A 13,405-nucleotide genomic window follows, 5' to 3' on the forward strand; every position below is an offset into this window, starting at 1 on the left:
AAATGTAATTGTGGTAGTAAAATATTGTGTATGTATTGAATTTTTCGAACTGTCACTAGCATGTGTAAACGCTGGGTTATGGATGTAAATTCAGACAAATATCGATTATGTTTTTTAACGTTTCTTTACAGCATAACGATTTTAAATCAGTCCAAAATACCGAGTAATTCTCTCTCGATACTGTCTGTGGGACTCATTCACAGGGAAATGGTGTAGCTTTCACTATCAGACTGCGATCCCTAAGAAAGCTAATGAAGTTATTGTGTTGGTTATTTGCTAGAGCTATTGCTTGCCAAGGACATTAGGTTAGCATGGGATACTTACCCAGCAAACCAAATGTCGGATGTCCGACATATCGGAACAATTTCGGAAACAAAATCGTTCAGATTTCGTATCGATTTCTATACGATTTTTCGTAGGGGAATTCGTTCAGATTTCGTTCCGATATGTCGGAAACAAATTTCCCTTCGCACAACAACCACCTTTTGTATATATCTAACAAGCAACATTTTAGTTTGTTGTCGAAAAACAAAATGGTTGGTTATAAAATTCGCATATACATTTTTTAAATATTTTAAATATAAATGCAACATATAATAATTCAAGCTAGTGCTGATAGACTCAACATATTCGTACACAAAGTTTGCATTGTTCTACTATAAGTACAAAATGATAACAACAGTGAAAATCATTACATATCTTTGAAATTATAATCTTCCAATAAAAAACATAACAAAGCAAATTTATCAATAAAAAAGAGGCATAAGAGAAAAATTTTTTCCTTCAATAATCATACGAAATTATCCCAAAATCGTTAAGAAATATTTACGAAAGTTCGGAAGTTACCTCAGATTTTCATACGACATTATTCCGAAATCGTTCAGAAATCTGTACGAAAATTCGGAGGAAAAAATTCGAATTCCGAATTTCCCAAGGATTTTCTTCCGATTTCGTAGCGAATTCTGATCGAAATCGATCCGATTTCGGTCCGACATTTCGTTCCGAAATTATGTCAACCACTTCATACAACTTTCGTTAAGATATCGTTACGATTTCGGATCAGATATCGGACGTAACGTCCGAATTTTGTTCCGATTTCGTTACGATATCGGTACGATTGGTTTGCTGGGTAGTCACATGGTATATACATAAGTGTGTGTGTTGTTTTACATAGTCACTGTCACACACACACACAGGCACACTAGAACACACATAAATCCATTTAAAATTGTATTAAGTGTTTTGGGGGGCAGACACGCAAAGGGGTAAAATGTGCATCCGAATGTTTAGCAAAACTTTTTCCAGAGGCACAAAGTTGCCGTTGCTTTTTCTGCTGCCTCTGTTGTTGTCGTTGTTGCCATCGTTGTTACTTATGATGACGATGCTATAGTGCTGTTGTCGTCATAAAATTGTTTGTTAATATATATTGTAGTGTATTTTATTACTTTTGCTATTTGGCCTTTTGTCCTGCAGCTATAAACTAATTGCCGTGTTTGTTTTTGCTTTTTTGCCTCTGGCAGTTGAATTATTTCTCATTTGTATGTGTGTGTGTTTGTTTTTTTAGCTTGGATGTTGTCGTTGCTGTTGTTCTACACTTAAAATTTAAGTTTTTTTGAAACTTCACTTGATTGCTGTTGCTGGTTCTCTCGGGACGTGGTAAGAGGCCTTCTGATTCATTTTGTGTGGCACTTGAAAGGTGGTTTTGTTGTTGCCACTCACAATTGTTGTTGCTACAGACCCCACCGTTGCACTGTCGTGGTGGATGTGCAAGTAAAATACGTATGTTCAAGTAAAAACAATAGAGTACAACAAACAACAACAACACTAATAGAACTTAACAAAAACAAACTTTTCCATTATGACAAACAAAACTTTTTCTCGTGCATAAACATACGAGGATTCATCTTTTTCAATAAGTGAATAAAACCGATATGGACTGAATGGTTTTGGATTCAAAAGAGATATGACGCCAGTATTGTGAAAGGATCTTGTTCAATTAGGTATATGGAAATTGGTAATTGTATAATTATACCTACAGGAGTTTGCGTTAGTTACTTGCTTATGTGGCTCCATGAATGCCCATGCAATTCGGACTTTAAATTGATGTCCAATTTTGAATACTATGTTTTAAAATATCATATTCCACTTGATCTTTCCATCGAACTTTTAGGATATTTTTTGTATAGCTTTTGAGCTGTGGCTTATCGCTGAATCTTGGATCAATATTCGATTTGAGTCCGGTGTAGCAATTCAGCAACTGCATGCCCCCGTAAAATATGTAGAAAAAGATTTCGCATATAAATGTTCCACGCACTTTGGTAGTGATCTTCGTATTGCAATTGCCTGCATGCATTAATATTTCGTACTGAACAAACTTTTTGCATATTTGCAAGTGGAAAGGCAAATGTCCACATTTATTGGAATTCTCTGTACAGAATGTCAGGATTTTAACTTATTCCATAAACACACACAACATTAAAGCTCTACAGTCATAATCCTTCGTGCTTCCATGTCAGAAAAAAAAATATTTTTTATTCCAATTCCGAAAATGAAGTGATTAATATTAAAAAACATTTGCTTCCAAAATCGACGAACTTTCTTCTCCTGCACCATGAAGAAATTTTAATATTTGGAAAATATTAAAGACAAATCAAACCGAGGTTCTGCAATGAGAGAACAGGGTATCCGAAATGCCAGATTATAATTTAAAACATGTGTCTAATAACTTCCTCAAAATGGTATATTGACTTCAAAATGGTATTTTTAGGGCTATATTAAAATGCGCAGCTTTACATTCCCCTCCAAATGACATAAAGCCGGTAGACATAAGATAAAGACCTCGGCATAATGAGTTGCATTACGCGTTAATAACGACAACCACATGAAAACTTCAAACGAACACTTGGCATCACCTACACTTTTTCTTGTCGTTGTTGTAACGCGACACTCAACGTACCAATTGTGCCGAGGCCTTTATGTATGTGGGGAGCTAGAAAAGTTTGCGGCCTAGGCAACACGCAGTGTCGCCAGGCGTCATTTGACATTTTTTGGAAAGTTTGACAGACATCAACAGGAACGGAGATAATTAGTATTTCATAATAGATTAGTGAAGTCTATAACAAACTTCATTCTGTCACTTTAATAGTCAACGGATGCGATGTGCTTCGTACAATGATTTATTTCATTACGACCTGCTATCTGGAAAGTTTTTTTAAGAACTCCGGTACGTATGATTATTGCTGTAACTCATGCTTAAAGGCGTGCTGAGGGGAGTGCGTATCTACTAAATAGATCAATCAAATCAAATCGTGGCACAATTACCAAGGTAGTGGTATCGTAAAAATTTGAATGTGTTTTGTCCAAATGTTCTTTATGTTGTTGGGAAAATCATTTTGTATAGCGATTTCACTTTTCATATTCGAACAGCTGGTGTGATACCACTATCTCTGTAATTGTGCCATAAGAAAAATTAAAAGACGCACTGCAAGTATTTGTGTACATGCACTAAAGCGCGCGAGTAAAAGAAAACAAACTTATTTCCGCTTAAAACACGAAACGTGTTTATTTTGTTGATTTGGTCTTAAGACTCATTTTAACATTATAATTTTATTAGTTTGTCATTCAATGTAGCCAAGGGTTTTTGCTTACGCTGCATTGAATAAGTGTCCAAGAATGTGGGAACGAAAACAAAAGCTTTAAATTTCATTTGAGACTTTTGTTTTCGCTACATAAAGCAGACATAAATACATTTTATTTAATTTTAATCTAGGAGGAAGGATTGGGACGTAAATCCTCCTCCCCTTGTCAGAAATACTCCTGGATTTCTTTTATTATTTCTTTTTTCAATTATGTATATAAAGCAAAATTAATATATACATATTTAAAGTTTATTAATACAGCATTTCTAATTATTAAGAATTTTAATTTGTCATTTTAATTTACAATTATTACATATGTTTCTATTTTTATATTTCTTAGATTTTTTTAATATTTGGCAATATTATTTTTATACTGGTAATATTATTTTTATTAATAGTAACGATATATAAAGAGTATTTTTTTATCAATTTTTGCTCAATTCATGTTCCATTATTTCTTGTGACTCTTTATTTATTGTTTGTTTGATATTGTTACCGTTTTTACAGTGTTTTATTTAACTTGCTTTGGTGTCAGTTTAGTTCAAATCTGGTTACTTATTTTTAACACAATTGCAGTTGACCAATCGAACTAAAACTTTGCACACTTCTGAGATTTGGATGACAATACATGAATATGACACCAAAACCGATATGGGTCCATTGTTTCCTATAGCCCCCATATAGCGGTACCACACGATTTAGGGTGTTTTGAGGATTTTATCTTCATTTAATTAAAAAACATAAGTTTCAGTGTTTTATTTATAAATGCACTTAAAGCTAGAAAATAATTTGTCGCCTAGCCTCAATAAGTATATTCTTCCACATGATGGAATCCCTCAAATAAAATGCTTGCATTTAAATTAAAAATGGTGACAAAATGAAATGGCAAGCGTTTTATTTGAGAGATTCCGTCATGTGGAAGAATATACTTATTGAGGCTAAGCGACAAATTATATTCTAGTTTTAAGTGCATTTAAACACTGAAACTTAATTTTTTAATTATCTTTTATATATATGTAGGTATATAAATAGATAACTAAATTTTCATTTAACATTGATTCAATTCAATTGAAGTTTAATTTTTTCAGACCGAACGGTTGTTATTTTTTGAATTCGGAAAAAATAAAAATTTGAAAAACTTGAAATAGAAAAAAATATCTATCAAATAATTTTTCTTTCCGGATTTTTCTCTTGAATTTTCCGAAAAGCAAAACAAGAGTCTTATCTAACATGGATGATCTTTCCAAAGATCCGCATTCTGGCGCACGACCACCGATCCCGTCTAATTTAATAGACCAATCGGAATCTCCCATTCAAACTGATTTAATTCAAACTGGTATAGATCAAACTCTGAACAAATCTGGAAAAAAACCAAATGCAAGAAAAACTAAATCTTCTCAAAACGAAGTTTCATCGAAGCCACAGCCATCTCAACCTCTATCGTCTTCTCAAGGTCAATTTATGTCAAGAAAACCGATTTTTGGCAGCACCGACACAATTACTTCAATCATATCTTCCGCTTCTCAAACTGAAATCATGGATCAAGATGCCGAAGGGCCTTTTACAGAAGTAAGAAATAAGAAGAAATGCAAAAGAGATGCAGGGGGCAAAATTGTTGAAAATGAAAACCTTACTGGAAAACATGATAATATATCTGTGAGTGGCGTAGTTTCATCAAACAAATTCGCAATATTAGGTAATCTTGATATTGAAACTGATATTAATAGTAGTAACGACACTTCATCTGGAAATACTAATACCAATACACCTCATATAAACACTTCTGCAAATTATAAAGATTCTACCAGGAAATCGTTTTGTCCTCCTATTTTCTTGCGCAATATTAATATAACATCATTAGTTAACAAACTTAGATCTAAAAATGTAATTTTTAAGATAAAGAACAAATCTGGTGGTAGAAGCAAATTATATTTGAGCGATCCTTCTGTCCATTCCGAAATGATGGAATTACTGAAATCGAAAGGCATTGACTCATATTCGTATACCCCAAAAGAGTTAAAACGGACAAGTGTGATTTGCAGAGGACTATACTACAAGTCAGACATTAACGACATAAAACGTGACTTTGAAGAACTTGTACCTAACACAGTAGAAAATGTTTCAAAGTTTTCTACAGACTACTCAAGAAAAAAAGGATTTGATACAGGTCTATTTTTAATTACATTGAAGGCAGGAGCTAACATATCTAATATAACAGGAATAAAAGAAATTTTGGGGCAGGGTGTTACGTTTGAAATCCCCAAAGTTAATACGAAAATTCCACAGTGTTGGAGATGCCAACAATGGGGCCATTTCTCCAAAAATTGTAACCGTGCTTATGCTTGTGTCAAATGTGAAGTTTCACACCCACCTGGTAACTGTTCCTTCATCTCTAATACTGACAAGCCTTATTGCGTTAACTGTAAAGAAAGAGGACATCCTTCAAATTATAGAGGGTGTAAAGCGTATGCCAGCTATTGTAACTTGCGCAATAAGATGGTGAATGAACAGAAATCACGTAAAGAATTAGCTAAAGTAGTTGTCGATGAATCTTGCCAAAGGTTTTCAAACCAATCATATGCTAGCTTTTTTAAACCCCAATTCAGTTCTAAGAAACCACCAATTATCGCTGAATTTTTAAATATTGCAAAACAATTACTTGAACCAGAACCAATAACTTTAGAAGAACGAATTATGAAATTCTTAAAGAATTATCAGTCTTTGTCCAAAGATCAAGCAAAGACTGAGTGCTTAGGAATTTTGAAGGACATTCAAAATACTTATGACTCGTAGAAATCTTAATATAGTTACATTTAATGTTAGATCTTTAATAGATCGTGCTAGAAAAGTTGAGTTAGATGCGTTACTAACGCAGTTTAAAGTTGATATAGCTTTTTTACAAGAACTGCATTTACGTAGTAATATGCGTCTCTTTTTGGATAACTTCTCCGTGATTTATGATAAAAGCTCCTTGGGAGTTGCTATAGCTTTTAGAAAAAATATCATTTTTAAAAGAATTTTTATTCCCGGTCATAATTTTTTGAGCGTATTTGCTGAAGTCGAAGTTAGTCATAATGGTACTAATAAAAAATTTGTTGTTGGTTCTATTTACTTCCCTAGTAATTACAATAGACTGGAAATAGTAAATGGTTTGACGGCAATTTTAAGATATTCGGAGAGATACGATGGATTTATTTTCGGTGGAGATTTGAATGCGAAGAACATTGCCTGGGGTGATATTGATAATAATTATAATGGTGTCGTTCTTTTGAATTGGTTACAGAGCGAATCCTTGAACGTTTTAAGAATCTGTGATGTTCACCCCTCCTTTCCCTTGGGTTCTTCTCATCTAGATCATTTCTTAATAAGTAGTAATATAATTGATTATACTAATAGAAATTATAAAACATCCACTTTGCCAACATTCTCAGATCATCGGCCGTTGAGTATTAACATACGTTTGCCTGAATTTGAATTTATATATAGTGTTCCAAGAACGACAACTTCATTTAAAAACACTAACTGGAATGTATTTAGAAATGATATCTGCAGTGCGATATCTGAGCACAACCTACCAAAAAATCGTAATTTGTCCAATCAAGAGATCGATTTTTATATTAAGAAGTTTGAAGCTTCAGTTAATTTGGTATCGTCTGCTAATTCTGAACAGATTGAATACAAAAATAAAAAATTTGTTACATCCGACAAGGTTAAAAACTTGTTAAAAATAAAATATAGATGGCAAAGAGATTTAAAAAATATATATCATCGAACGTTGAACCGTAGGCATCCTGACTATTTACTCATTTCCAAACAAATTGAACTAATATCAATAATTATCAAAGAACAGATCAATATTGATCAAGCGAAATCCTTTAGTGAGCGCCTTAGTAAGATTAAACCTGGTCCCACAACATACAAAGAAGTTTTTAACATTATTGGTAGACCAAATCGCAAATCTATTAAAACTGTTTCAGTTAATGGACAAGAGATCGAAGGTACTGCTTGTCAACTAAATCACTTAAAGGATCATTTTCAATCCGTTTATAATTCCCCTCCTCCCATCAGATATGTTGACGATGTCGACGGATCTATTGAAAGTACATTGTCTGTGCTTCCTGACACTTTAACAACATTCAGTGACGAATGCGATATTGTAAATGATCTGAATTGTTCAATGTTTACTTCTAAAAGCGAAGTGATGAATATTGTGAAGTTTTTAAATAACAAAAAATCGTCCAGTATTGACAATATTTCCAATTTTCTGATTAAGAAACTTCCCGATCAAGCTTATGAATTTTTGACAATTATTTACAACAACTGCTTAAATAATGGATATTTTCCAGATTCGTGGAAAATTGCAAAAATTATACCTATTCAAAAACAGAAGGGGAATAATGACATAAATGCTCTTAGACCTATTTCACTTCTTCCAAATTTGGGGAAACTGTTCGAAAAAATTTTAAAACTTAAATTAGATGCTAGCATAGCTCAAGACTTTATCCCTGAATGTCAGTTTGGTTTTAAAAAAGGAAATTCGACTGTTCATTCACTTTTAAAATTTTCAAATGATGTGGTTCAAAATTTGAGGGATCGTAAATGTACTGTTGCAGTATCGCTAGATGTCGAAAAGGCATTCGATAGAACCGATCATAAGGGCATCATATTTAAAATGATTAGAATAGGCTTTCCCCCCTTTTTAATTAAATTGATTAGTAGTTTTTTTGATAATAGGAAATTTTGTGTTATGCATGATAATACATTGTCTTCTTTAGGTGCTATAAATTGTGGTGTACCACAAGGTTCAATTTTGTCCCCCTACTTGTTTAATATCTTTATTTACGATTTCCCACACGAGTTTGGTGAATCTAAAGCAATTCTTTATGCTGATGATGCGATGCTTTACGCTCATAGCGAGTCTCCCATGGAAGCCTTGCAGCATGTGTCTGTGCACTTGGACAACGTAAATAACTTTTATACCAATTGGGGTATTAAAATTAATGCGTCCAAAAGTAAAGCAATTTGCTTACGTAACGCATCCGGCAAATGTAAACGATTTGTTGTGCCTCAAAGTAAAGAATTGGAACTTTTTCTTGAGGGCAACGAAATTAAATTCGAAGATAATATTAAATATCTTGGGGTTTTCTTCAACAAGCTACACAAATTTAATAGTCATGCTAGAAATAATATAAAAAAAGCTAACAATATGAAGGGAGCTTTTGCAACTTTATTTAATAATAAACATTTGCGTAGTGAAACAAAATTACTTTTGTATAAAGTCAGTATTAGACCGATCCTTCTCTATGCTTTTCCGATCTGGTTCACAATTTCACCGACTGTTATGAAAGAAATGGAAATTTTTGAAAGGAACGTAATTCGGAAGTGCATAGGAAGGAACTATAAAACTCGACATAAACGATTTTCTAATAATTACTTATATGAGACTTCTTCGGTTATAAGGATCTCCAAATATTCTCTCCAAATGGTACACAGATTTGTTCAGAATCTTCAAAATTTCGAAGGAAATATTATGCATGATATTTTAAATTCAGAAGTGCCTTTTAGTTGGTCAAATACTAATTTTTTATCCCCAATTGGAATTTTGAAGGAACAAACTGATTTTCCTGGTAGACATTTTTATTCTTCTCCAACTCCCGGCATACACAGGGGTTAGGATACCTTTTTATTTTAGTTTTTAAGTTAGTTTGTAAGTTAAAAATTATTTTTTAGTTTTAAGAACCCTAATCGTAGGCAAAGCTCTACTAGCCAATACATATGCCGGGAGCAAGCATTTTAAAGCCTAATTATTGTCATCCACAGAATATAATTACATCGTTATTATGTCAGTTTGTTAACATATGCAATTTATTAAAATTAAAACAATACTTTATAGTTTTAAGTTATCCTCTCGTTTGTTATTTTTTATGAAAATTTTTGGCATTATATGTTGGCATTATAAGTCTCAATAAACTTAACCTTAACCTTAACCTTAACCTTAACCTTTTTTCTTGTGACTTTTATATTTTTTCTTTAGAGCCTTTTCATTTTCTATTTTTGTTGCCTATTAAATAGAACCATTATATTTTTCTTTATGGCATCATTACCTTTTTTAATTTTTAAGTTGGTTTTTTAGTTACCAATTTTATTTTTAAGTTTTTCCCAATATTTATATATGGTCTGTTCCAGCACTGCAAGAATCTACTAATTTTTAATATTTTTTCCGATAACATAAAGGAAAAAATGTTATCGTAGTAAAAAATAATAGCTTCTTGCAGGTTCTGGAACAGAGCAATAATTTTACATAATTCTATTAAGCAGTATTACGATTTTATTATTGTATTCATAATTTTTACATTATTGCTCTGTTCCCATTACAGAACTACCAGGTAGTGGTATCACACCAGCTGATCGAATATGAAAAGTCAAATCCCTTTATAAAAAAATATTTTTGTTGTAATTTCCCCAACAACAAAAAGAAAGTTTTGACATAACATATTCAAAATTTTACGATGCCACTACCTGGGTAATTGTGCCATGTCTGTTCCAGAACCTGCAAGAAGCTACTACTTTTTACTACGATAACATTTTTTCCTTTATGTTATCGAAAAATAGTAAAAATTAGCAGATTCTTGCAGTATTGGAACAGACCATTAATGTATGTATTTTGAGTGTATTGGTATTTTTCGAACTGTCACTTGCATGTGTAAACGGGGGGTATTTTTGGAATTATGTGCCCAAGATTTGACCTAAAAACGATAAAAAAGTCATATCGAAATGGGACTAAGGAAAATGTTGTAGAGAAATTTTAGTGCTATAACATTTTTTTAGTTCCATTTAGATAGGAATGAATTTTGACAGCGATTTATTTAAAAAGCGCGATTTTTTTTTTGATTTTTCTCATGTATTAACATACAGTTTCAGAATCCGCAAAAACCTCCCATGGGTAATAACCTCTCATTTAAAGTTAGTTCAGGCACACCGTGATATTTATGTCCTTGACCGAAGAAACAAACTCCATGAGTAGTTTTTCTTTGGCACTCCCATATAACCCCAACCTAGGCACATTTATATAAGGTAAATGTATGAATTATAACAACTAACAAATTATTATTTTGTCAGAATTACCATAATTGATTATGCAACAGGTTGTACTGTATGTTTGGTTTTTTGGATCAATAACTAAAAACGCGAGTCAGCTTCCGTATATGTTCAGAAGTTTGTTTCATCATAATGTTGATGAATTTCAGTTCAAAAAATGTTGTAATAACAATTTTCATTTCGACAGAATTTTAATTAGTATAAAATACTTTGTCATACCCAGTTGTTCGGGTAACTAGGGAATAACTAGCAATTTTGCTGGCTACTGGTAAACACCCCTAGTTACCACCCAATCTACTCGCAATGTTATAGACTGGTGAATTTAACATGGGGATGTCATAGGAAGGGGTCTATTGTCCCCTCACTGCATTACCAGTAACCACCCAATTCGATAGTCATGTGAAAGGCAATTGTCCCTTCACCGCATTACCAGTAACCACCCAATTCGATTGTCGTGTGAAAGTGCATTACAAGTAACCAGTCAATTCGGTACTCAGAAATGATAGCCAAAAATACTAGTAACTTCAAGTCAGATAAATGGATATATGCATTAGCCACACTTTATTTTAATACATAGAGTGCAAATATTTTACAAAGGACAATATAATCTTGTATACATATAGATCTTGATCCTTGATACTGGAACTAGTGTATGACAACTTGATACAGCGACTAATGTTTATTTGGTCCTTGGAATGTTTTTCTCGTGGGTCCTTCAGATCATTCAAAAGTTCCTGAAATGAAATGTATAGAAGTTTAATGAAATGACTCGATAATGAATTGTGTCAAGATATGTATCAATACTTACCACATATATATTATAAATATTCTTCTTAAATCATTCATTCTTCTTATGATTTAGCTGGTAACACGTTCTTTTTTGCATCTTAAAATTTTTCACAACAAACGCATCAATAACTTTTTAATTATGAATAAACAAACAAAATAGCAGAATATACGTATTTTCATTTTGTTTAAAAAAAGAAATAATGTTGATTAGAGATTACAAGAGAGAAACATTGTCGATTACACTATCCATCGGTAGTCTATAAAATAGTCAATATATTACACGCCGCATTACCTGTAACTAGTGAATTGACATGATAGGCAGGAAAGCCGACTTCCAGTGGCAAAAACAGGCTATAGGCTATTTTGTGTGCCATTTTTGGGTGTAAAGTAACTAGGATCAATGAGTAACTAGTTACATACCTATGTCAAAGTAGACAATTGATATTTATTGAACAACTGGGTAGTTTTCAAAACAATACATATATGGTCTGTTCCAGTACTGCAAGAATCCACTATTTTCTACTATTTTTTCCGATAACATAAGGGAAAAAATGTTATCGTAGTAAAAAATAGTAGCTTCTTGCAGGTTCTGGAACAGAGCAATACATATACAATTTGTGTATACTGATTTGAAAGAATAACCCTGCGTTTACACATGACAGGACAGTTGAGTACATGTATTGATTGTCAAAACCCCAAAACTTGCCTGTGCGACGTAGACGTCCAGACAACTGCAAAACAGCTGTAGAATTATGAATGAAAATCGTCGATTTCTTTTTGTTTTCGGTTTATTTTGTTCTTGTTCATGTTCTCTTGTTTTCAACACATTTCAATTATTATCTCACTTATTTTGCAAAAAATGTCAAAAATTTTTGAACCCGGCTGTCTGAAAGAAATGATGGGCAGCTGGGAAACAACCGACAAAATGATGTGTGTTAGTAAATCAGAGTTGTATTTGTCTGTCTTGTGTAAACGCCTAGTTATGGGTACTTTACACGGTATGTTTTTTACATATGAGTTGTCACTTCTCCCATACTAAATGTATATGCAAAGTGACAACTCATATGTAAAAAACATATCGTGTAAAGTACCCATAAGCAAACCAATATAAAAAATTTTAATCAGCTGTTGGTTATGTCATACCCAGCTAGCAAAACTCACATTGCGGAGTCTTTTAAGAGTCCTTTTGGTGATCAAAAATTGATTAACTCGCTTGTATGATCAGAAAGATACTCAAATGTGACACCCTGTAATGATTAAAAAGAGTTCAATTTAAAATACAACAACAAATGTGTAGCAATCCCAAATAAATTATTGAGGCGTTTAAAATGTGACTATTTATTCGTTATTTATTGTCACATTTTGACAATCTTATCAAAAAAGGGTCATGCAGGTGTTTGAAAAGTGATTAAAATTATATATCTTCTGATCATATTTTGAACAGATAGGTGATTAAAAATTGATTGTTTTGTTTCATTTTTGTTTGGTTGTAAATAATTCTCATATACACTTTCCATAAAACTTTGATATAAATGTAACGTATAATATTAAGTGTATAGACAAACACAACACATGTTCAGGTTTTGCCAAGTGAAATGAAGAAGCAGTATACTAACCACTGCGCAACATAAAGGATAATTAAAAGACATAACACAGCAGAAAAGACAATAAAACAAAGGAAAGAAACAAAGAAAATTCTTTTAATTTATTTCGTCTAATAAAAAGACACATAAATGACTCCCTAAGGACTCATAAACGATTGTAAACATGACTCAAAAAAGACTCGAAAAAGAGTTTCAAATTAATCAACAAATCACCAATAAATGATTGAAATACGACTTGAAGACGACTTTATATACCATCAGAAAATGGGCAAAAAT

This window comes from Musca autumnalis, unplaced genomic scaffold (assembly GCF_047663935.1).
Source record: "Musca autumnalis isolate F117 unplaced genomic scaffold, ASM4766393v1 scaffold_3, whole genome shotgun sequence".
Lineage (NCBI taxonomy): Eukaryota > Metazoa > Arthropoda > Insecta > Diptera > Muscidae > Musca > Musca autumnalis.